Source organism: Taudactylus pleione, unplaced genomic scaffold (assembly GCF_031769625.1).
Source record: "Taudactylus pleione unplaced genomic scaffold, aTauple2 ptg000448l, whole genome shotgun sequence".
Taxonomy (NCBI): domain Eukaryota; kingdom Metazoa; phylum Chordata; class Amphibia; order Anura; family Myobatrachidae; genus Taudactylus; species Taudactylus pleione.
In genome coordinates, this window is record NW_028284850.1 from 557,976 (window position 1) to 584,103 (window position 26,128).

Sequence of the window (26,128 nt, forward strand, 5' to 3'; positions counted from 1 at the left end):
ACAAGAGACGCAGGCGCCTGTCTGGTAGACGCTCTGTTGGTGAAATGGACGTTTCACCTGGCGTATCTGTTTCCTCCGATATCCCTGCTTCCTCGGCTTCTGCGGAAATTCAAGCAGGATGGCGGCACGCTCGTGCTGGTGGCTCCGGCGTGGCCTAGACGTCCTTGGTACTCCGATCTGAGGTGCCTCTCCATCGACGCTCCGTACCTTCTTCCTCAGCGTCGGGACCTGTTGTCTCAAGGGCCCTGCCTTTACCCGGATCTGGGTCAGCTGTCTGACGGCGTGGCTCTTGAGACAGCCGTCTTGAGGTCTAGGGGTTTCTCCAGTTCGGTCATTGGTACCATGCTTGGGGCACGCAAGCCTGCTTCCGCGCGGATTTACCACAGGGTGTGGCGCACTTATTTTCAGTGGTGTGAATCCAGAAACTATGACCCGCAGGTGTTCCGGGTTTCCAGAATCTTGGGAGTTTCTTCAATCGGGTTTGGACCTCGGCTTACGCCTGGCCTCTCTTGCAGGGTCCTCCTTTTGAGTCGCTTGAGTCGGTGGAGCTCAAGTGGCTGACGTTTAAGACCATTTTTCTCCTGGCAATTGCTTCTGCCAGGAGGGTTTCAGAATTGGGGGCGCTTTCCTGTCGCCCTCCTTTTCTGATTTTTTTTCACCAGGACAGGGCAGTGTTCCGCACACGTCCTGAGTTTTTGCCCAAAGTGGTTTCAAAGTTCCACATTAATCAGGAACTTGTTGTGCCAGCTTTTCAGTCACCTGATCTTTCTGCTGGTGAGGCTTCCTTGGATGTGGTCCGGGCACTTAGAATCTATGTGGACCGGACTGCTTCGGTTAAGAAGTCGGGTTCTTTGTTTGTCCTCTTCGGTTTTCACAAGAGGGGTTGGCCTGCCAACAAGCAAACGTTAGCCTGTTGGCTTCGTTCAGTTATTTGTGAGGCTTATGCACAGGAGGGTTTACCTGTGCCAGCCTCTGTTAAGGCTCATTCCACTCGTTCTGTGGGTCCCTCTTGGGCTGCTAGACGTGGCGCCTCCGCTGTTCAGCTCTGTAAGGCGGCTACTTGGTCTTAAATTCAGACGTTTTTGAGGTTCTATGCGTTTGACACCTTCGCCTCTCAGGATGCATCCTTTGGGCACCGGGTACTCCTTTCAGCACAGGAGCGTCCCCGCCCTTAGTTGAACTGCTTTGGGACATCCCCAAGGTCAACCCTGTGGACCCCCTATGGACCCTGAAGTAGAAAACAAGAGATATGGTAAGAACTTACCTTTATCTCTGTTTCTACGAAGTCCATAGGGTCCACAGGGCGCCCGCCCTGACGCACCTGGCTTCAAATGGGCTGTGTGGGTGGTCACCGGTTTTCCATCTCCCATTTCTGTGAGTATGGTTTCTTGTGTGTTCCAGTCTTCCTGCTCTCTGTTTAGTCTCCTCCTCCGGCCTTGGCTGCTTACCAACTGACGTGCCTGTGGTCGGGGGCGGGGTATAGAGGAGGACGGACCCAAGTGCATCCTGGGAGCAGCAAAGCTTTAACTGCGTGGTGCCCGTGGATCCAGATCCAGCTATACCCCAAGGTCAACCCTGTGGACCCTATGGACTTGTAGAAACAGAGATAACAAAGGTAAGTTCTTACCATATCTCTTGTTATATACAGTAAACCAGTCGCAATACCCTGCTCTTGGTTGGACTCCCTCATATAACTTTATTGTGTCTACATATATTGCATTTGCAAGCCCCCATCCACTGCTGGCCCTTCTCCCACTATTCTGTGTCATGTCTAATGTATTACTGCTCAATGCCTTTACAGTAACTTTTCATGTTTCCTTGTTTTGGTAAAGTTAAACCTCAATAAATGCATTTTATTTAAAAATTTAAATTCATGGTCAATGCAATGTAATGGGCAAAACCTGTGTTGGCAAATCCTGAAATATGTGGCCAAGCAGCAGTGCAACTCTGTCCACCACCACATAGCATAATTTGCTCTTTTTTTTTTCTTCTTCTCTGAATTCCCAATAATAAACTTTTTCGGCCAAGGGGTGAAACCCGTAATCAAATATCAAACTGCTATGCAGTGGTAAGTACCTTCCAAATGTAGTTTATGGGGGCAATTAGATTGTTTTATCGCACCCTATCTCCTGTCTAATGTGACGGGAGATTGGAGTGCAATATTCAATTGTTTTTGGGTTCACATGAATATCACGCATGTGGCGCCCAAATAGACAGGGTTTAGCCGCGTAAAGTCCTGCTTTGGGTGCCCAAACTCCTGTTTAGGCGCCCAAAGTGCCGACTTAACGCACACTCCTGCCCACCTGCCCGGGACTACGAGCAGAAATGTGTGCTCACGCGGCCGTATGCACCCGTGCAGAGCAACAATTGAATTGCTCTGTCGGCTGCCCGGCACCATCAGCCATGGACGTAAACCATTGAATCGCCTCCAAAAAGAGATAATGGGGTCATAGGCGCCCAAGGCTCATTGATGTGTGGGGAGCGAAGGTTAACCTGTCTAATCCTATCCCACAGAATAGCTACCGTAGGACAAATTGCTAATAAACAAAAGTTAATGCTGGCTATTCTAGAAAGGTGTCTGAACACACAGTGCACTGCAGCTTGCTGCATATGGGCCTGTGTAGCTTCAGACCAATCAGAGTGCCCATGCTGAAATCTGTCCACTGCTGAGGGCTTTTGTCCGCACCTCCAGGGCTTTGGTGTGGAGCTAATAGTAGCTATAAAGTATAAGTAGAAATTGTTCTTTAGAGGTGGACTACAAATCCCAGCAAGCCTGCCCGGCAATGATTGGGTTTTGGCAAACAACAAGGCCTTAGCAATCCCGTACATCAAGGGCCTGCTGGCACCTGTACTAGTTTTCTTTGAAGGTCTTTTACTTTCCTCTGTAATTTATGATCTGTCTGCCATTAGAATGCACTAGGATGCTTTTTCAGTGTTTTCTTTAAATATGAAGCTGTTTGTGTTATATTGTTTGATAACAACATGTATGCCTTCATTTGACAGAGGTTATGGCAAGTTGTTTGACTCTTGGTTTTATTGTAATGAGTTTGGTCTTGTTGATTTTTGTTCTACTTTGGTCACGGTTTATTGTTGTGTGAGATCTCTAATTTTACAAAATTTCGGTACCAGAGTGAACACACTTCCTAAACTCCCTGGTAAGTTTTTCTCTTTCCGAGTTGTCTCAACTTCTTACTAAATCCCCGTTTTTTCCAACAGTACTTTGAAACCGTTGTTTCTATTTAGCATGGTCCTGGCACTCGCATACATCTGGGTCTACTGGTGATCACTTACGACACTGCTCTGGTCTCTCCATAGCAGGGGCAATGTAGTGTAGTGAGCAGAGATGCTATGAACTAAAGCCAGGAACACACTGAGTGATGTGTACCGGTACGATATGTCAGGCCGACACATCGTACCTCGGGTACACATTAGAACGAGGTAAGGAACGACTATCCCTCATTCCGTCCTTTGTTACCTGCAACGGGGCTGCATGCACATAGCCCAGTTGGACGATACCGCATGTGACCGCAGGAAAGTGCATATTGGTCGTACACACTGAGCGATACAACCGATATGTAGTTTCCGGCAGAATCGGAAAGACCTATCGTGCCGACATTCTCAGTGTGTACCCAGCTTTAGCTCTGTTCTCACCGTGACCACATCCTCCTCTGTCTCAAATGACTGACTGTCTGAGAGCTTATGCCTGTGTAGCACACTTTGGAGCAGATTCAATTAGCCACTGGACTTACCACTTGGCTGCGGCTTCCAGGTTTAACGCCTTGAGTTATTAAATTACTTGGTTGCGATGAAATTTCCGCGTTGAATGCACCCTCTGGGGCACACTGTGCAGGCTAGCTGCAGCAATTAAATAGCTCAGCGCAGACACATGGTAAGTCCTGCGGCGAATTGAATGTAGTGTTCCCGCTAGGCTGTATTTGCGGGGTCCGCTAAAACAATATGGCTGGTGTTTGTCACAAGCTGACGCCGCATCTTGTTGGACAACGGTGCTCCTGACCGATCCCTTAGGCCGGTTGCTGGGAGACTGAGACACCGCACTGTCAACCTATGATATCCTCTCTCTGGGCCTACGTCATCTCTGCCGGGACTGGATAGGTGGCTCTTCCTGTTTTCTTCCCTGCTGATGCATTGCTCAGATGCCGGTAATAGCGTCATAACTTGTGTTTTCGGTTCCATAGCGTTGGTGTTGCTTCCAGCTTCTTCAGTTCCGAGTCTGCCTAGTCCTGTGCCACATAATATCTCAGTGGCACAGTCTGCACTACAGCATCTGAGGTTCCAGTCTGTCATCGCGGCTTTCTCCGCTGTAGAGTTCTTCCAGTACCCTGATATTTAACCACCATGCGGCGGCATCTGCCGTACAACAGCGTCCGAGGGTCTCAGCCAACATCACGTACCTCCGCTGCTTGGGAAATCATCAGTTTCCTGTTGCTGTGTTTCCAGCCGGTGGCATTCATCACGCAGCAGCGTCAGTTGACTTTGTTTCCAGAACAATTATCTCCGCTGCTTGCATCTCCAGCCATCACAGTTGCCGCACTACCATCCGGCGGCATTAACCGCACAGTAGCGTCTGAATGGACTCTGTTGCGACAATCTCCGCTGTTTTGCGTCTTCACTCATCGCTGTTGCCGCGCCACCATCTGGTGGCACCTGCCGCACAGCAGCGCCCGAGTGACTCAGTTGCAACAATCTCTGCTTCTCTGCGGTTTCAGTTCATTTCCAATCTTCAAAGCCATGACGTGTCCACCAGGGTTACTGTCTCGCCACGCTTCTGACTAAGGACAACCAAGTCCGAAATGAGTTAAGCGGGTGAGACCTATCATTCTTTGGGACGTGTAGACTGTGGACTGAGTAAGGAGTGGGTTGGTGTCCGGGACCCCCATCTTGTTGTTTCCATCCTGAAACCTTGCGGTACCTGTATCCACTTGATCCCAATGTGTTTTGCGTTATATAGGTTATGCTGTGACTTTCTTTTTTTTTATTCAATTTGAGTGCAACTAATAAAATTGTGGTTTTTTTTTTTTATATTTGTCTCTTCACTTGTGAGTCACATTGAAAGAAACTTATGGTGTATGATGAGAAAGCTTGTAAAGAAAAGAACCATCAGCTGGACTGAAAGTGCTACCTCAGCTGCGGTGCCGGTGTACTCGGACACTTACCCCCTGACTCCCAGACTCTCACCTTCAGGCCTCCGAGGGCGCTCCCGTCGACGGTCCTGGAACACAGGTCGGACGCGGACAGTCGCGAACTGGGTTTCCACTCCTGGCCCTGGAAAAAGAACAAGGTGCTGAGGCGCGGTGACCTCCACTGGGGTCAGTGGATGGTCATCATTGGCACTTTAGGCCTCAGACTGGCTACACCTACGTGCCAAGCACAAGGGTGTACCCCGAACGAAAACGCCCAACAGGGAAAAGGGAAATGGGTGACACACGACACAAACGGCACACAAAACACAGTTTACGCTCACCGAAAATAATCTTGTCCCTTTGCTGGACGAGTCCTGATCTCAGCACCTGTAGACAAACACAACCGCAAGAGACCAGCACAGGACCCGATACATTAACAGATGCCTTACCACTGCCTACCTTTTAATGGGGGCCTGACTGCGGGAGATACAGCGACTTACCAACAGCCTACCTTTAATGGGGGCCTGACTGCGGGGGAGAACGTCCTGGTCCCAGCCCAGTCTACCTTTGATGGGGGGCCTGACCAATTTTCACGATCCTTTTAGGGCCTTCTGCCCTTGCGTATCTGCGGCCTAGCCTGACTATCCCTTATCCAAGGCCTAGTGCCGAACTACAAAGATCACGGCCTAGCGCCGAATTACCATGAAACACGGCCTAGCGCCGAATCCTGGTGGTCTAGGGAGGTGTGAGGGACTTGCCAGTCCTGGGGCCTTTGGCGGAGCCGAGCCTGGCCCAGCCTCCGCGTGATTTTCGCCGGAGGTGGAACAACGTCCGCCACCTCCGGGCTTCCTGCAGTCTTCACCTGGGCAGCAGTGACCTGGGCAGCAGTGGCCGGGTCTAGCTCTTTTGCATCGCACACTGCTGCCCCAGAGCCTCCGATGCCTTCTCCGTCTTCACTCCTGGTGGGCGCCGGTCTGCAGCTCTTTGCCCGGCGGGCGGCGGCCTGGGTGAGCTCTTTTTCGATGGCCGCCGCCCTGCAGGACTTCCATCATCTTCGTTCTTCTATTTCCGGGAGCTCTTCACCGCTCCGTCCCGGCCGTCGCACCTCTTGTGCCCTCCTCGCGCCAGCTAATTTAAGCCGAAGCCAGGGGGTGGGGTGATGACGCGGCAAGCTGAGATTGGCTTGCCGCAGCCATCCCCTGCTGGCTGCCTGTCTTTGAGCCCTGATTGGCTCACAGTCAGTGCCAACTTCAAAGGGGCGCGTGCTGATTGGCTGAATCTGAATCCACCAGGATTCAGACTTGCCATCACGCACGTGGAGCAGCGGCGGCAATCCGCCGCTACCTCCACGCCCGCTGCGCCGGATGGGGGGGCCGGATCACGACCGATCCCGGCCCGACTGGCTGCTGGGCCCCGCCACACACTCGAACAGGGCTGGGGTCCCTCCGGGTCCCACCCCACTCTGACCCAAGGCACCCCCACCCTCCAGGCGTGGAAGGTGAGGATGCCTAGTAGCAGGGCGAGTGACTTCACTAGTACACTCGGCCCTGCTACACACTTATCACTATACTGCTGCCTTTATCTTTTTTTTCCTCCCCTAAGAGAGAGTTAACTTGGGGCTCCTGTTTTGTTACCCTAAATATATATTTGTTTGTATTCGGAATTCCCTATATAGGATATAGTGTATATTCCATTTAGTTTGTATTGATTATTGTGATATTGCTGCCATCTAGTGGCGAGTGTTGTGATTCATTTTTTTTTGCTCTCCACAGTTCTCCTGTTTTGGGACTTAGTTATTTTTTCGTGTTTAAGGACCGCAAGAGTTTGGGACTGCCTATTGCCATCTGTTTTGGCTCTTCTCTCTCTCCTGGCTGGACGTTTTTATTTTTTACTGTACTGCCTTATTTATTTGTTTCTCTATTTTCAGATAACTTATTGTGGGATTCATTTCTATCCACTTAATATTAGATATTGTTAATTAATATTTAAATGGTACTAAATATTCTGTATTGTTAACAATATAGACAGTAGTACATTTAAAAAAAAAAAAGTTTGAACAAATATAGGTAAGTCATATTATAATTTTTTATGTTTGATTATAGGTCATAGTTCCTCTACAATCTGTATTTTTTTTTTCTACTCCGGTTATCTTGGGTATACACAAATATTTCACTATGACCAGAAAATCCGTTAAGGTCACTGCCTCTCAGACCAAGCCATCTACTTCCACGGTGTCTTCCCGCTCTAATTCTCCTGGTCCTTCCATCATGTGGAAGACATTGTGTCATCCCTCCAATCATCTTCCATCTCACAAGGGGATACTATTAAGGTTCTCCTAGATAAGATAGATGACTTGGAGAATAGAAACCGATGAAATAATCTCCGGTGTTTGGGTATCCCTGAAACTGTGAAGGAGTTAGCCTTGATTGACTATTTACAAAATTATCTCAATAACGCCTTAGGCATAACTCAGGTGTCTCCTATGATTTTTGAATGGACACGTCTGTTGGAACCTGAAGGCTCTACCAGTGATTCTAGGCCATGCCCGGTAATGGCTAAACATCTCAACTTCAGAGATAGGGAGTTAGTGCTTCGTTCCTATAAACGTCGGGGCTCCCCAGTTATTGATGGACAGAAACTTTTTTGCTTTTTCAGGATTTTTCAACCAGAGTGTCTCAGACGAGGATATAATTCTTTCCACTATGTAAAATACTTTTTGATAGCCACATTCAGTTCGCTCTATTATTCCCCACAAAATTGAAAGTTACTGTAGATGGAGTAGTCCGTATGTTTAATGATTTCAACAAAGCCAAAATGTACGTGCACACTTTATCTATTAGATCTGCTAGTCCAACGGAGTCAAATACTTGATTTACTAATTTTTTTTTAGCTCTTTGTTTATAAAAGTGGGATATATATTGTTTTATATTGCACAGTTAAGTTGTGGGTTGAAAGATGGCCTTGGTTTTGGGTTCCGCTTCTTCCCATTTTTGTTATTGTTTTAATTTTATATGCTGTGGAAATGTGTATTATCATGCATGTGTTTCCTTGTTTGAACGTTTGGACAAGTAAAATAGAAAATGGAGATTCTCAGAGCAAATTTACGTTAATGGTGTGTGTTTAAAATGTATGCAAGCTTGAGGCCAAGATGGCAGATCAAGTTCATTTATCTGAGAATCAGTGTAGGGACTGGCTAGATGGGAATGACCGTGAAGCGGTGGCCAGCTTAACAAATTATTGCAATATTTTGGAACCAACATTCCCTATGTTCAAAGGAGTTGCAGTTTGAAAAGCATGTGAGTGCCGAGTTTGTATGATATTTTTTATGTAGATGGTGTGGTCACATACCAAGGGCACCCCAGATGGTCGAGTGCCGTGGATTGAGCCTGTCGTGTGTGTGTGTGTGTGTGTGTGTGTGTGTATATATATATATATATATATATATATATATAATATTTCTTTATGCACCTGACTAATATATATATATATATATATATATATATATAATTTATTATACAAGACAAGGGTAATGTTTATAGTGCTACACCAAAAAATATATCTGTGTATGTCCTTTAAAATTACATCTTCCAAAAATACACTCCCCGTATGACAGGTGGCTGCCAATTTTCTTCTGAGAGACTGTTGCTGTATCGTCTCAAATGGTGGTAGAATTTCTAAAAAGGTGAGGAAAAGGCGCTCTCTGGTGTAGTATTTTAGAAATATCGGAATATTGAAGATAAGTATTAAAAGTACCTTCATCAATTAAAAGACAGGCACATCAGGGGTCTTTTTATGGAGCCAGCGTGTACTCGTTCTCAATATGAATCCCACTGTCGGCAGATACTTTATCAGATGTGCCTCGGAATTCTGAACAATCACTTTGGTTCCGCTCCTCCCCGTACATTCAAATGATGGAACATGCAGGTTTTAAAAGTAGGTGGGTCTCTAGAGAGACAGTAGGCATGGGATAACCGCACAGCACCTCAACGCGTTTCGTCACTTAGACCCAGCTCACTGGGTTGGACTTCGTCAGGAGGATGAAGGAAATGCTCACTATGAGCCCTTTATAGTGTAGAACCGAATAACAGAACCATTTACGGTATTTCCGGCAACAAACGCCGGACAGCGCCATCTTGGATGTCACTGCGCATGCGCGGGATCAGCAAGTCTCGCGATAACCAAGAGGACACTTAGTATTAGTTATGCGCTGAGCGCCTGTGTAACCGAATGGACACAGTGAACAAGCGCTTTTAATCCTATGTTTAGACAAGCTGATTTGTATCCTCACAACACAAGAGGCAGGTGTTGTGTATTTCAAAACTGTGCTACGATACCCCTAATGTCGGTGGCCATTTTCTTGTAGTCCAGCAACCTCTATGGGCAGCGCCATTTTCTCATAGATGCATGCATGTTTAAAAACATGTAATAAATCTCTAATAACATTAATAACAATGCGATAACTAGATAATCTATATAAGTTCTACACTTACAATAAATGGAGATAAAATAAATTACATTCTAAAACCTTAATAAAAATGCATAGTATAAAGACTCATTAATAGATCCAATACATAAAATTCAGTAAAATGAAAGTTGAATAAAACAAGACAAAGGGGAAATAGGGTGGTAATAATTATAAAAAAGGTGTGATTTCATATGATTCGTTCAGTCCGTATGGGCACATAGTATTTAAGGAATATATCCAAAACATCTCCCTTTGAGAGAGTTTTTTTTCTCTCGATCTCCCCCTCTTGGGCCTAGTTGGACATGCTCTATTGCCTTATATTTTAAAAAAGAGGGATCAGAATTATGATACTTCGAGAAATGTTTAGGAACCGAATGGTTATCAACCTTGTTTTTGATACCCCTTATGTGCTCCTGTATACGTAATTTTAAAGCTCTCTCTTAGTTTTGCCAATATATTTCAAATGGCACGGACATTCCAACTGATATACAACCCAGGTAGTAACACAATTCATATGACTCTTTATTTTGTAATCTTTAGTATTATTAAAATTGTAAAACTGATAACTATTTTGATTCACATGCTTACAGACATTACACATATTGCACTTAAAAAAACCTTTTTGAATTGCCAAGCCAAGATTTAATACTGTTATCAATAGGTTTTAAAAGACTTGGTGCCAAATGATCCTTTAAGGTTTTAGCTCTTCTAAAAGCTATTTTAGGTTTTTCTGGCAGGAATGAGCTCAGGACTGGATCAGTTTTCAAGATTTGCCAATGTTTATTCAGAGTGTTCCTAATCTCCTTTTCTTTTTCATAATATTGAGTCACAAAAATGACTTCATTCGTTTCGTCACTTGACATCTTATTCTTATAGATAAGGAGATCTTTACGATCAATTGCCTTTGCCCGTTGCTCTGCATTTGCAATAAGTGTGTCTGGATAGCCTCTACCCCGAAATCTATCTGAAAAAATTCGTAGTTGTTCATTAAACTCCATATCTGAACTACAATATCTGCGAATCCTACAGTACTGGGAGTAGGGTATATTAGTCTTTCACTTTCTCATGTGTCCACTTTTATAGTGGACATAACTGTTGGTATCCACTTTCTTCACATAATTCCGACTAATAACACTCTTCCCCTCTCCACTCAGTACCAAATCTAAATACTCGATTTCTTTAGTATTGATCTTATATGTGAATGTTAAATTGTAATCGTTATCCCCTAGATACAACATGAAACTCTCAAATTTTTCTATTTCACCATTCCATATTATGATGTCATCAATATATCTATAGTAAGCAATCAGGTTATTAGAAAAAGAGTGTACTCCATAGACACATTTCTGCTCCCAGCTTCCCATATGGAGATTGGCGAAGCTGGGAGCAAAGACAGTCCCCATGGCTGTCCCCACTGTTTGCAAATAATAGTTCTCAAGGAATTTAAATTAATTATGGCTTAATATAAAGCTCATTAATGTACAAATAAAATCCTTATGTCTGGGGACCAGAGAGATATCCGCCTCTAAAAATTCTCTATAGCTCTCTATACCTTTGTTGTGTGGTATTGACGTATACAGAGACTGTACATCTATTGTAGCCCATTTATAATTCTCATTCCACTCTGTTTTCCATTATCTGCAGAATGCCAGTTGTATCCTTAACCTAAGATTTCAAACCCTTTACATATTTGTTAAGGAAGAATTCTACGTACTCAGAGCAATTTGATGTTAGAGTCAATCCCTGCCACAATTGGTCTTCCCGGGGGATTGATTAACTGCTTATGTATTTTTGGTAAGCAATAAAATGTGGCCACCACTGGATTGTTCTTAATGAGATACTGATATTCTTCCTTATTAATGACCTCTTTATGTAAGGCATCCACTAAGATGACTAAGTAGTGTTCACTCTAGCTCCGGCGCGAGGCAGGGCGCCGGAGCTAGAAAGGGGAGCGTGGTCATCGAAAAGGGGGCGTGGCTATAAGACACGTCCCCTTTCGTCACTCTTGGGGGCGTGCCCGGCACTTACGGACACGCCGGGCAGCCCCCAAGCCCTGCAGAAAGGGAGAATAGATGCCGGGCGCATGCGCCCGGCGTCTATTCTCCGGCGGTGGCCGGGTCACCGCACTTTTCTTCACCCGCGGGACACTGCGACCCGCGGGTGAAGACGGCTCCTGCAGGCTGTTAGGGCAGGGCGCTTTTTGCCCTCCTTCTGGAGGGCAGGGCGCTTTTTGCCTTCCAGAAAGAGGGCAGGGCGCCGCGCCCCGCTAAAACAGCCTAGCGGGAACGCTATCTAAGTTAATCTACATAATTTGTGGTGGGGTTCTGTTTTAAAATCCTATATGAGACTTGATCATTAAGAAGCCTTAATGCCTCTTTTTATAATCAAGTCGGTCCATAATGAATAAGCCTCCACCCTTATCTGCCTGTTTGAAAACTATAGACTCATCATTTTTGAGTGTCTTTAGGGCTTGTATCTCAAAATTAGTCAAATTGGACTTAGAAGGCTTTGAATTTTCTGTATGGCATAGATCTCTCTTTACTAATTCTTGAAAGGTTTCTATTTGAGTACTTTTCGATTCTAAGGGATAAAATTTAGATGGTAATTTCAAACCTAACTTGGATCTTTCGTCATTTTTTAGGATTCCTGTATCTTTTTTCAAAAAATGTCGTTTGATCGTGAGTTTTCTAGTGAATTTACTTAAAGCTGATAACTTCCAAATGTTTATCGATTTAACAGGGGCAAAGGAAAATCCCTTACTGAGTAATGAGGTTTCAACCTTCGTAAATTTGTGACTAGACAAGTTGAAAATGCCTCTACTCTTCAAAACTGTGTCACTAACTAGTGTACCTCAGATTTCTTTTCTTTAGGTTTCTTACATCCACCCCTTCTTCCTCTTCTGCCATGTACCTTCTTTTTAATGGCGAGGCTCTCTGTACCTGTTCTTTGAAGAGGTATTTGGTGTATCTGTCCCTAGGGTGTGGTGTGTATCCTGGAGAAAGGGCATCACTATCCCCCTCTGATTCCAGTCTATTTAATACGGAAAACCTGTTTCTCTGAGGTATCTTAAACTGTTTTGGTGTATTCGTATAATGTTTAGACCTCAAATCACGTTTAGGTTGGACAGTTGTCCATACATTAGTGGTTCGATTGGTATACGGTTTATTCTGATGTCTCATATTCCCTTTGTTTCTATTATCCCAGTCAAAGACTGTATTATTCTGGTAATCTATTTTATCTCTTAAAAATGTCTTTTCTTTAGTGTGTGTTACCTCTACCTCTAGTCTTTTTACTTTTTTTATTAAGAACCACCATATTTTCTTTAAATCTTTCGCTCGTAATGTGAGGTTCCATCTGAACTTCTTTCTGTTTAATTTCTGTTTCTATATTAGTTAGTTCCCTCTTTTTTTCAGCAATAATCAATTGCATTAATTTAATGGAACTCATATGTAAAATGAGTTCCCACTCTTTAACAAATTGGTCATTATTACAACCAAAAGCGGGTTTCTTTTTTAGACGTAGGCCTCTAGGGACCCTTCCCACTTTAACATATTGTTCTAAAATAGCTATATCCCACCATGTCCGGATTTCTTTATTAAGAATCCTCTCAAGATCCCATAAACCATCATCTATTTCATGGCTTGGACTGGGAATTTCTGTAATGGTGGGTACACACTACACGATATGCTCCCTGAGCGATATCGTGTAGTGTTGTCCCCGGCAGGCTGTGCTCAATGTCGTTCATGACATTGAGCACAGCCGCTGAACGATATCATTAACGATATCGTTCAGCGCCGGGCTCTCTCCCCCATTCCCTGGCATGCAGCAACCTGACGAGATCATGTCAGCCCGATGAACGATGATGACGAACGACCCGCGGGAACGTGCGTCGTTGTCATCTTTTTGGGGTTAAAAATGGACTATAAAGTGGATGACTGAACGATAACGATATCGTTATCGTTCAGTCGTCCACTTTAACGCCCAGTGTGTACGCACCTTAACACTTTCCTAATTAAAGATTGTCTGACACAGATCAGATCTTGCCCCTCCTATAAGGTGTGTTCTAAACATGATCATATGACTCGTACACACACTTTGGGACAAGCAAAAGGGAGCTGCTCAACAGTCAATAAACAGATAAAAATACAAGACAAGGGTACTGTTTATAGCGCTACACCAAAAAATATATCTGTGTGTATGTCCTTTAAAACACATCATGCATGTGTTTCCTCGTTTGAATGTTTGGACAAGTGAAATAGAAAATGGAGATTCTCAAAGCAAATTTATGTTAATGGTTTTATTTTATATATATATATATATATATATATATATATATGTATATATATATAATAATATGCAGAGAAATAGTGGTATATGGCGCTAGTCCTTGATAAAGTCACTTAGTCTTATATGAGAACAAGTGATGCAGCACTCCCCAGATCTTCAGGGTGGCAGCTACGTCTCCCAAAAGCTGTCGTTCAAACAGTTATAACCTATAAAACAAGAGGTGGAGAGGGAGCGCCTCCTAGTGCAATATCATATAACTTTTTTGGACCCTTCACCAATTTCAATCACCTATGTGGTGGAGGTGTACCTTTAACAGTGGAATAATCCACAATAATATCAGCATATGAAAATCACTGGTCATTTAGCATTCTTCCTTCCTCATCCAAGCAAGGTGACCCAGTCTTATATATGCCAATCTCAGCAATGCATGTAATCAGAGTAAAGAAAAAAGGACCATAGTGTAATATTACACAAACAATTTAATAACACACAAACAAAATACGGTAAAATGCCCGTACAATGTGAAAGCTAAAATAAGCTTATCTGTAGATGATCACATCACAGGTGCCCCGGGCAGTGAATCACAGCTAAAACCTCAACGCGTTTCGTCCATTCATAAATCATAGGACTTCATCAGGAGGATAAAGAAAGATCATATCAAACACCCTTATATACCCTAAGTAATCATTTAAATCATGGGCGTGTGTACCACCAATACCGCAATTAGGATTGCGTTCCAAAGGCCGGAAGTAAGCCGGAAGTGCGTTCCACTCAACCGGAAGTGGATAATCAAAAGTCCGTTCTTGGATTCATTAAAATAATTCTGATGGCCCTTCTTAGAAGCGGATCGCCCTCTCAGAGCTCACCGGCATGCCAGATGAGCAGATAGGGTCACAATGCCCCCAGCACCAGCAGCCGCTTGTAGCTCCGGCGGGCTCAGCTTCTTTACTAGCGGCGTCCATTTTCTTATAGCACATCCTCTAGTAACCACTCTAGTGGTGGCTGACGCCATTTTGCCTAAGTCTCCATATAATTATAAGTCAATGATTAGTCAGGATAATCGCAAGCATCCCACATAGAATGGATAAATGATTGGCATATAAATATAACAGAATAAAGCCAATATCGGATCATCATAAATATAAATGTAAGACAAACGGAATAGATAATAAAAGCCTCTAAAAATCATAAAATCGATAATAATCTATAATAAAACATGGACTAAAAGACAGAGGGATACATAAAATACATGCATTACGAATATTACAATATTAATACTTAATAATTCAATCTAAAAATGGGGCAATTTCATAGTTATCGTTCAGACCATTGGGAGCCATAGTATTAAGGGAATAAATCCAAAACATCTCGTGTCTAGATAATTTATTATCTAAATTGCCACCTTGTTCTCCCAACTTAACGTGTTCTATGGCTTTAAATCTAAAACCATTCAATTCTGAATTGTGAAACTGCTTAAAATGCCTTGGTACACTATGATTTTCCAATTTATTTTTAATACTACGTACATGTTCCTGTATACGCATTTTAAGAGGGCGCTTCGTTTTGCCAATTTATTTCAGTCCGCAAAGACACTCTAGCATATAGATTACCCATGTTGTTATGCAGTTCATAAATTCATAGATAGGAAAACTTTTTGAATCATCAAAATTCATAAAACATTTATTCAGGGGATGAATATATTTACAGATAATACAGTGGCCGCATTTAAAAAAGCCCTTTCTTAGGATCTCCCAATTATTCTCATTTCTTTGGGTTTTCACCTTTAGTTGACTAGGAGCCCAATATACTTTTCAAATTCTTGGCTTTTTTTAAAACAATTTTTGGTCTATCTGGTAGGACTGTATTTAGTACATTTGAAGATGGATACTGTACTAAATACAGTCCTACCAGATAGACCATAAATTGTTTTCAAAAAAGCCAAGAATTTGAAAGTATTTTGGCTCCTAGTCAACTAAAGGTGAAAACCCAAAGAAATGAGAATAATTGGGAGATCCTAAGAAAGGGCTTTTTTAAATGCGGCCACTGTATTATCTGTAAATATATTCATCCCCTGAATAAATGTTTTATGAATTTTGATGACTCAAAAAGTTTTCCAATCTATGAATTTATGAACTGCATAACAACATGGGTAATCTATATGCTAGAGTGTCTTTGCGGACTGAAATAAATTGGCAAAACGAAGCGCCCTCTTAAAATGCGTATACAGGAACATGTACGTAGTATTAAAAATAAATTGGAAAATCATAGTGTACCAAGGCATTTTAAGCAGTTTCACAATTCAGAATTGAATGGTTTTAGATTTAAAGCCATAGAACACGTTAAGTTGGGAGAACAAGGTGGCAATTTAGATAATAAATTATCTAGACGTGAGATGTTTTGGATTTATTCCCTTAATACTATGGCTCCCAATGGTCTGAACGATAACTATGAAATTGCCCCATTTTTAGATTGAATTATTAAGTATTAAAATTGTAATATTCGTAATGCATGTATTTTATGTATCACTCCTCTCTTTTAGTCCATGTTTTATTATAGATTATTATCGATTTTATGATTTTTAGAGGCTTTTATTATATATTCCGTTTGTCTTAAATTTATATTTATGATGATCCGATATTGGCTTTATTCTGTTATATTTATATGCCAATCATTTATCCATTCTATGTGGGATGCTTGCGATTATCCTGACTAATCATTGACTTATAATTATATGGAGACTTAGGCAAAATGGCGTCAGCCACCACTAGTGTGGTTACTAGAGGATGTGCGATAAGAAAATGTCCGCCGCTAGTAAAGAAGCGGAGCCCGCCGGAGCTACACGTGGCTGCTGGTGCTGGGGGCATTGTGACCCTATCTGCTCATCTGGCATGCCGGTGAGCTCTGAGAGGGCGATCCGCTTCTAAGAAGGGCCATCAGAATTATTTTAATGAAACCAAGAACAGACTTTTGATCATCCACTTCCGGTTGAGTGGAACGCACTTCCGGCTTACTTCCGGCCTTTGGAACGCAATCCTAATTGCGGTATTGGTGGTACACACGCCCATGATTTAAATGATTACTTAGGGTATATAAGGGTGTTTGATATGATCTTTCTTTATCCTCCTGATGAAGTCCTATGATTTATGAATGGACGAAACGCGTTGAGGTTTTAGCTGTGATTCACTGCCCGGGGCACCTGTGATGTGATCATCTACAGATAAGCTTATTTTATCTTTCACATTGTACGGGCATTTTACCGTATTTTGTTTGTGTGTTATTAAATTATTTGTGTAACATATTACACTATGGTCCTTTTTTCTTTACTCTGATTACATGCATTGCTGAGATTGGCATATATAAGACTGGGTCACCTTGCTTGGATGAGGAAGGAAGAATGCTAAGTGACCAGTGATTTTCATATGCTGATATTATTGTGGATTATTCCACTGTTAAAGGTACACCTCCACCACATAGGTGATTGAAATCGGTGAAGGGTCCAAAAAAGTTATGATATTGCACTAGGAGGCGCTCCCTCTAGAAATATATATATATATAGATATAGATATAGATATATAGATATAGATATATAGATATAGATAGATATAGATAGATAGATAGATATATATATATATATAGAGATATATATATAGAGATATATATATATATATATAGATATATAGAGAGAGAGAGAGAGCGCGCGCAGCGCGAGCTGGATTTGGCAGGTGGCAACCCCTTTTTTTCTTCTCTGCCCCCCTCCCCCCACTCGCTTGGATGGGTGGTTAGCACGGTGGCTTACTGTATCTGCATGGGTTAACTTTTTAGATTGGGGTTAGTTTAAATGACTTTGGTTGCTGGTTCTGCCCTGTCCCCTGCTGTCCATAATTCTATCCGCAGTGTCTTCTGGAATGTACGTGGGTTAAATTCTTCTATTAAGTGAAGAAGAGTTGCTACACCTCTTAAACACCTGGAATCATATCACATTTTTACAGGAGACACATTTGGCAACCTCGATTAATATGTGTCTGGATTAAGGAATGTGTGTCGTCTTTCTTTGCTACAAAAAAGAGAGGAGTGGCAGTAGTATTTCACAAACGCTTAGATTATTCCATTATTTGTTTAGAATGTGATCCAGAGGGCCGATATTTTTTGTTGGACGTGCTTCTACGAGGTGAACCTTATACTCTCCTCAATATATATGCCCCTAATTCCCCTAATTTGGATTTTTTTCCGTGCAATCTCTAATCTACTTTTAGGTCTGAACCTGCTGGTGGGGGGAGATTTTAATAGTGTAACTAATGAGGCACTTGATCGCTCCAGATCCTTGTCGTCTTTAACACCCCTGGGACTGGGTGGCATAGGTTTATTAATCTCGCTCCATGGTTTGTGTGATATATGGAGACTCCTCAACCCTACTGACAGGTCCCACTCTTATCACTCTCTGGTACACAGGTCTATTTTCCAGAATCGATTATTTACTAATAGATGATAGTTTGATTCCCTTAGTACTCTCTTGTGATATTCATAGTATAGTAATATCAGATCACGCTCCAGTTTCTTTGGATATTAAGTTTTCTGGATTGTCGTGTGGGTTTTGGAGGTTCCCGTCTTTTCTCACCTAATCTGACCACTTTTAACAATATTTTCATTCCAAATGGATGGAATTTGTTGATGACAATCTAGAACATTGGTAGGACTCTGGGGGTCATTCAGACCCGGTTGCAAGCACCGATGTGCTCTCAACCGGGTCGATGGGTAGCCCTGCGCACGCGCAGCGGCCGCACTGCGCGTGCGCAAGCCCCGGAGTGAGAAACTCTCGCTCCGGAGCTCGCTACAAAAGGGGCTGCTGTCGATGTTGATCGACAGCTCGCCCCTTTTTGTAGGCGGGCCGGGGGGTGGTTTTGTGGGCAGCCGTACTGACCTCATCAGTGATGTCAGTGGGGAACTTCCTGCTCCATCAGAGCAGAAAGCTCCCTGTGGCTTGCGAGTGCCCAGACCCAACCTTAGGATCTGGTCGCAAGCCCAGATGGTCGCGATGGTGATAACCATCACGACCATCACCCTGGTCGCTAGCTAAGCTGTGGGTGGTAACCCACAGCTTAGCTTGTCACCAGGAGGCCGCACCAAAAAAAAAAAAAAGTGCCCGCCCTCATTCAGAGAGCGAATGGGTCCTCTGTCCTCTTTTGGGAAACTTCAAAAGCGGTAATGAGGGGCCATATTCTGGCTTATCAGGCTGAGAAGAGACTAGAATACCGCAGTAAATATGATGCCTTGCTTAGTGCTATGCATGCAGCTTATGTTACTTATGAGACTGACCCCTCTGAAAACAATTTTGAGGTTTATAAACAACCTCTTCAATTGCTGGAGAGTTTCCTGTTGACTCAAACAGATTATGCCAAAAAAAAATCGCTATTGTAGATGGGGCAATAGATCTGGGCGTTTATTGGCTAATATGGCGAAATTGCAACGTCCTAGTCAACCTATTAAGGCATTACGTAACCCAACTACATCCGCCCGTTTGGTATCCACTTCTGATACAGTATGCACATTTCAGTTTTATTATGAGTCTTTGTATAGGGCCCTTCCAGAGCTTCCTGGCTTACATTGGGACCTGCTAAATGAGGCAAGGCTTCCGAAACTTAATTCTACCCAGAGAGACATTTTGACTCAGAATATTACAGAGATTGAGATCTGTGAGGTCATCTCCATAATAATAAATGTCCAGGCCCCGATGGATTTTCATGAGTATTATAAGATGTTGCAGCCACAATTAGTCTCATTTCTCACTACTCTGTATCAGGGTATATTGGAGGGCCGCCTCCATTATCCAAATTTTAATAGCGCATACACTATAGTTATACCTAAACCTTCTAAAGATCCAGAATTTGTTACATCCTATATGCCTTTTACACTTTTGAATCAGGATTTTAAAATATTGACTAAAATAATGGCCAATCGCCTCCAATTATTTTTACCTTGCATCCTAACACACCATCAGTTGGGATTCACACGTAGTAGATTTTCGGTAAAATGGGTTAGAATGGCTCTGGCAACTATAGTGTCTCATTCCAATTTCCCATCCCCTTTGGGAGCAATGCTTTTGAGCTTCGATGCGGAAAAGGTATTTGACACAGTGTCTTTGAGAGACGTGATTTTGATAGACCTTTTTCGGATCTGTTTAGCTTTTTATATCGTTCGCCGATTACTACCTTGATAATGGCACCTGTATTTCCCCCATTACAATGACGCGGGGCACTAGACAAGGATGTCCTTTGTGTCCCTTGTTATTTAATATAGCTTTGAACCCATTACTGTGTATTCTCCACTACTGGCCAGATTTTAAAGGTATTCTGGTGGGTTCCCAGGAGCTTAAAGTACAAGCCTTTGCTGATGACTTGTTACTTTGTTTCAGATCCAGAACAGACCTTACCCCAAATTTTTGATAAATTGTCAGATTTTGCTAAAGTTTCTGGCTTTAGTATTAATTTAGATAAGTCATAAGCTTGTATCTGGGTTCCATGGTGAAACCACACTGGGGTAACTTTTTTATCCGGTGGTGTGGGCTACTACTTCCCTTTTTAGATAGATGGGAATTGAATTACCACGTTATATTGATGATCTTAATATGAGGTCGCTTATTCGAGAGGCAGTGGGTGAATTGTCCCGGTGTCGTTACATCTATGTTGTCCTATTTCACTTATTAGAAATATCTTTCCTTAAACTTCTCTACCCCTTACCGATGTTGCCAATTTTGCTCTCACAGGCGAATTAAAAGTTTTTGTATAAAACATTTTGGGACTTTATCTGGAGGAATAAACGTCCTCGAATTGGTTTACTGAAGCTCAACAAACCTGGGCTAAAGGAGGGGTTAATTTACCTAATTTAAAATTATATAGTCATGTTGGAGTTTTGAGATACATAGGGGACTGGATGCGCAGGACGGACTGGTGTTCCTCCATTCCCATAAACAAGAATTATCTGAGGATATTATTAGTAATCCCCTGCTGAAAGTTGCATGGTGAGGTTTGGCACTTTGCTACAAAGCAAAGGAATTTAAATTGTCATCATTCTCTATCTCCCATTACTTTAAATCCTGAGTTTCAAAATGGGGAGGCCTCTGCGCCTTTCTTATTATGGCCTGACAGCGGGATTCCTTATGTCCGAGCATTGCTTGACACTGAAAACTGTCGGCCCTATTGAGTGGCAGAATTTGTGGATAAATATGGTTTACACAGGAAAAAGAAATTGCAGATGCACTAGGCGATCATTACTGTTCAAATTTAAATGTATTTTGTAATATAATTTCAGAGGTAGTTAGCATATCAGTGGCCAATGATACGGTCCTGCCCACCAGCATCCAGGTCACCTCGTCGAGCAGGTCCCTAACACTCGTGTTCACATCTGGGGAGCAGGGTGCATTTGGGTGTGGGACTTCTGATGCAACCTTTATACATTGTATGTGGGATTGCGCCTGTAGATTTTGGTCATCTGTCCAACATATTTGTATCCAGGTGTCTAGTTAATTATCATCCACTATTGGTGGAGTGGGAAATTTTGGGTGTTCTGCAACTGTCTGTTTCGGGTAGGGGAGATAATTATTTTTTACTATTGATTATATCAGCGGAGGCTCGTAAATGTATATTACGCATGTGGACCAATACAGATCCCCCATCTGATTCTTTATTCCGGGCTAAACTATTTTTTGTTTTTCAAATGGATTGGCTAGAGACCACTCCGCATAAGGAGACTAATGCGGCCCATACACGGTGCAATTTTTTGTAACGATGTGGACAATTTTGATTGATCGTAAAGATCAATCGTGCACATCGTGTGTTGTTTTTGTACGGTTACAATGCCGATGCACGTCCCCGCCGTCAGTCTAGCTGGATCGTAGATCTTAACGTAAAAAAAATTAAGATTGCAACTTATCGTGTACGATGTGACACACATCGTATGTTTTGCTGGTTCTACGATCCGATGTACGAGGTATTGCAAATTCCCTAGCCACTCCCCTCCTCCATTTTGTGAGAGACGGCGTTTCATGGAAGAAAAAGCTGGCAGCATCGTCTGTGCGTTGATCGTGTGTGTTGAGCAGTATCCTTGATTAAAAAAGTGAGTATATACTTCGCCATGCAACATTGTACACTCTAACAACCCTGGGCCACCAGTGCGCATCCCCCTGGGCACAGCTATGTTTATACCACTGTGCCACCAGTGCGTATCCCCCTGGGCGCAGCAATGTTTATACCACTGTGCCACCAATGCGTATCCCCCTGGGCACAGCAATGTTTATACCACTGCCATCAATGCGTATCCCTCTGGGCACAGCAATGTTTATACCACTGTGCCACCAATGCGTATCCCCCTGGGCACAGCAATGTTTATACCACTGTGCCACCAATGCGTATCCCCCCTGGCCCTGCAATGTTTATACCACTGTGCCACCAATGCGTATCCCCCCTGGCCCTGCAATGTTTATACCACTGTGCCACCAATGCGTATCCCCCCTGGCCCTGCAATGTTTATACCACTGTGCCACCAATGCGTATGCCCCCTGGCCCTGCAATGTTTATACCACTGTGCCACCATTGCGTATCCCCCCTGGCCCTGCAATGTTTATACCACTGTGCCACCAATGTGCATCCCCCCTGACCCTGCAATGTTTATACCACTGTGCAGATCATATCATTGGTGCAGACTTGTGTACACAGATTAATAGTTGATTTTTTTTATTTGAATTTATATTAAAACTTCTTAAATATATTATAAACTTAACTGTAGCAACATTATAAAATAAACAGTGATAAACAATAAAATTTGCAAACATTCCAACATTAAACATACAATACATAAACAGCATAAATTTATATTTCCACAGATATGACAAGCCCAAGGGAGTGGCAATTTATTACCGGATTCTTGGAGCTTTATTGCTCTCGAGTGTCTTTGGAGATTCAAATCCAGGGATGACATGGTCATCTTCAGCCTCAGGTACCACGATGAGGCATCTCGAGTGTCTCTGGAGATTCAAATCCAGGGATGACATGGTCATCTTCAGCCTCAGGTACCACGATGAGGCAGGCCCCAAGTGGGTAAAAAATCGGATCCAAAACCTCAGGACTGTTTATGTCAAGGAGCGGAGGAAGGAGAGTGACTCAACATAAATAAATTCATAGTTCGCATTTACCACCGCCATCAGCACAATACCGTGAAAGCCCTTGTAGTTGAAATAAAAGGAGCCGCTGTGGGCAGGCGGGGTAATGCGTATGTGTTTCCCATCGATGGCTCCTCCGCAATTTGGGAAATTCCACCAGCGATGAAATTCATCACCAATGGTCTGCTAGCCCTCCATCGTTGTTGGAAACTAGAATAAAGCAAAAATAATAATTATACTTTACTGTATATTAACATTAATCTTTTCTCTCTCTCCTCCTACAGTCTTTTACGCCAGAGTTGGAGCGGAGTACTACCCCGCATTTACCACAGCCTCCATAAAGTGGTACAGAAGTGCCTGAGGCTCCAAGATGAGCCCGAAGAGCGCAACGCAGGAGCCAGTCCACCCCTGATTCACTCTTGCAGCAGGTCAAACAGGCCCTCTCCAAACCACCCGACCAATTTGACAGCCTGGGATCCCATGTTGCAAGTAGTATCAGGGTCATGGAGGAGGAACAACAACTACATGCAGAATGCATAATTTATGAAGTTATTATGCAGGGAAGAATGAAAAAGCTATCGGGCACAACAAGGGTGACCCAAGAGCCTCTACTCCCGTCCGCAGCTCCTTTGTACCATGGGTATACGGAATCCCAACCACTAACCAACCTGGCCACAGAAAGAATGGGGCCAACCCCATCCCACCCCACACCCATCCAATGTTGGCGGAGGAGGATGCGACTCCCCAATTTTATAATTGTTGATTGTACATTTATATTACATTATCAGCCAGTTTTTTCTCTCCCAATACCTGCTGCATGGTATGCAGTGCAGATGATGCGGATTGGACAGGGTCACTAAACGCATGGCGCAAGTACAGATTGTTTGTTTGCCGCGGCGTCAATCTGCACTTACGCCACATGCTTCTTGGCCTGTTCAATCAGTCATCTGACACACCGTAGACCATGCAGCCGGCTATCTATTGGGCAACAAAAAACTGGTTAATATTACCAGTTATTTTAATAAACAAACCATGTTGGTTTTAGTAAACATTAAAAAGCAGCCATGTTGGTTACACTTAAGTTTCTATATTTGCAATGTTCTTTACAGCCATGTTGGTTGATGCATTTACCAAATGTGAAAAATTAAATATATATATTTTTTTATTTTTTTTAACCCCAAAAAAAGTGTTGTTTTTTTTCTCACCTTGAAGTACTGGAACGTCAGCACTTTTGCAATGGCATCACAGGTATCCTGGATGATGCGCCCCAACACCTGGGCGGAAATGAGGGCCCCAAACTTAATGTCTTCAAAAGACCGTCCTGTAGCCAGGTACCTCAGGGTAGCAATGAGCCTCTCCTCAGCCGGGATGGCCATCCTCATGCTGGTGTCCTGCCTCTGAATATTGGGAGTCACCAGATGCAGCAACTCCTGGAAGGTGGCGATACACAGGTAGTTGCGATAATCGTCGGGGTGGTTCTCCCTAATTTCCGTCAGCAGGGGCATATGGCAGTGAATTCTCCTTCTCTTTCTCCTCTTTCGCCCCTTCCCTTCCCTTCCCTTCCCTTCCCTTCCCTTCCCTTCCCTTCCCTTCCCTTCCCTTCCCTTCCCTTCCCTTCCCTTCCCTTCCCTTCCCTTCCCTTCCCTTCCCTTCCCTTCCCTTCCCTTCCCTTCCCTTCCCTTCCCTTCCCTTCCCTTCCCTTCCCTTCCCTTCCCTTCCCTTCCCTTCCCTTCCCGTATGGCCGCCTTTAGACGGCTTATTTATTTATTTATTTTCCCAGGTAAATTCTTAGGGGGATGTGCTTGCCATGTTGAGAGTGCTTTGGATATTGTGTCATTGTTTGTTTTTGTCTTTCAGTGGATATATGTTCATGTAATTATATTGTATTATTTACATATTGATACCCTTAATGTGTCTTTATTCTATTTATTATTTTGTTTTATGATATATGTGTAATTTATTGTTGCTCTGATGAGTAAAAGAAATGTTAAAACAAGCAAATTGTGTACAATTATTTTTTTTTTATCACTACCTCAATGTACAGCACCAAGTAATTTGTTGGTGGCTTGCAAATAAATATACTGTACTAATAGTAATTTGTGGTTATGGTTTATAGTTTAAGAAAATGTATTGAACCAAATAAGCAAAGAGCTGACCTGGGCCAATCTATGACATATGTTCATAACTATATTCTCTTTATATTTCTATATGTAACTTTGCATGAGCTGATACTATTTTTTTTATTCTGCAGGTTCAACATGGACATAGTGACTGATACCAGCTTTCTGACTAGGGTCGTTGGCAAAAATTAAAAAATTACAACCACCAATGGATGCTTTCAGGGCGTGTTAATGCATATTGACGCAAGCCGTACAATCAGTTTAATAAAAGGTAACTATGTAAAACCTGTTTTTAGTTATTAGAAAGAGGAAGCTGTCAGAATCCTGATTATTTCATCATTTTGTCTTGTGACTTACCCTGCTGCTGGGTCACTTACTGCTCCTGTGGCCAGCCAATTCACTCCGTGCACTCAGTTGTGCGTCCGCTATCATCCCTGTGAGATGCAGGCTTCATTTGTTTCTGGCCTGCTAGGATGCAGTCCACATCAGAGTCTAGCCTGGAGTACTGCTGTGCCAGGCTCTGATCACCTGATCACAGTTCATCCAATCCTATGCCAGACTGAGCCTCCCTGAACCACCTGATTCTGCTCTTACAGCTAACCCAGGGGTACAAGTTCCATCCACTGGCTCTAGCAATTACCAGTGCAACGTCTAACACAGTTACCACTGTGGCAGGTATTCCTCAGCCTTAGTACCTAGTTTCCTGCTAGAGCTATTTCTGATCATCTGTGCAGCAGTTCCTTCTAACTGCCCTACTAAATCCAGTATCCAGATTCCATCCACTGATCTCTGCCTTCAGTAACCTGCTGAGTTCACTATTTCGCTGTCTGCAATACTTACAGCCATAGTTATTGCCTAAAGGCCCCCATACATCAGAGACGGATCGCCGCGATGCGGCAATCCAGAGATGCCGGGTTGGCAGATCGGTGAAATCCAACATGTTGGATTTCACAGATTTGCCGAT

General features: G+C 43.2%; 1 pseudogene; it reads left to right on the forward strand.

Moving 5' to 3' along the window:
- LOC148505581 (piRNA biogenesis protein EXD1-like) overlaps positions 1-26,128 on the forward strand; it is a 208,556-nt pseudogene that overhangs the window by 42,573 nt on the left and 139,855 nt on the right.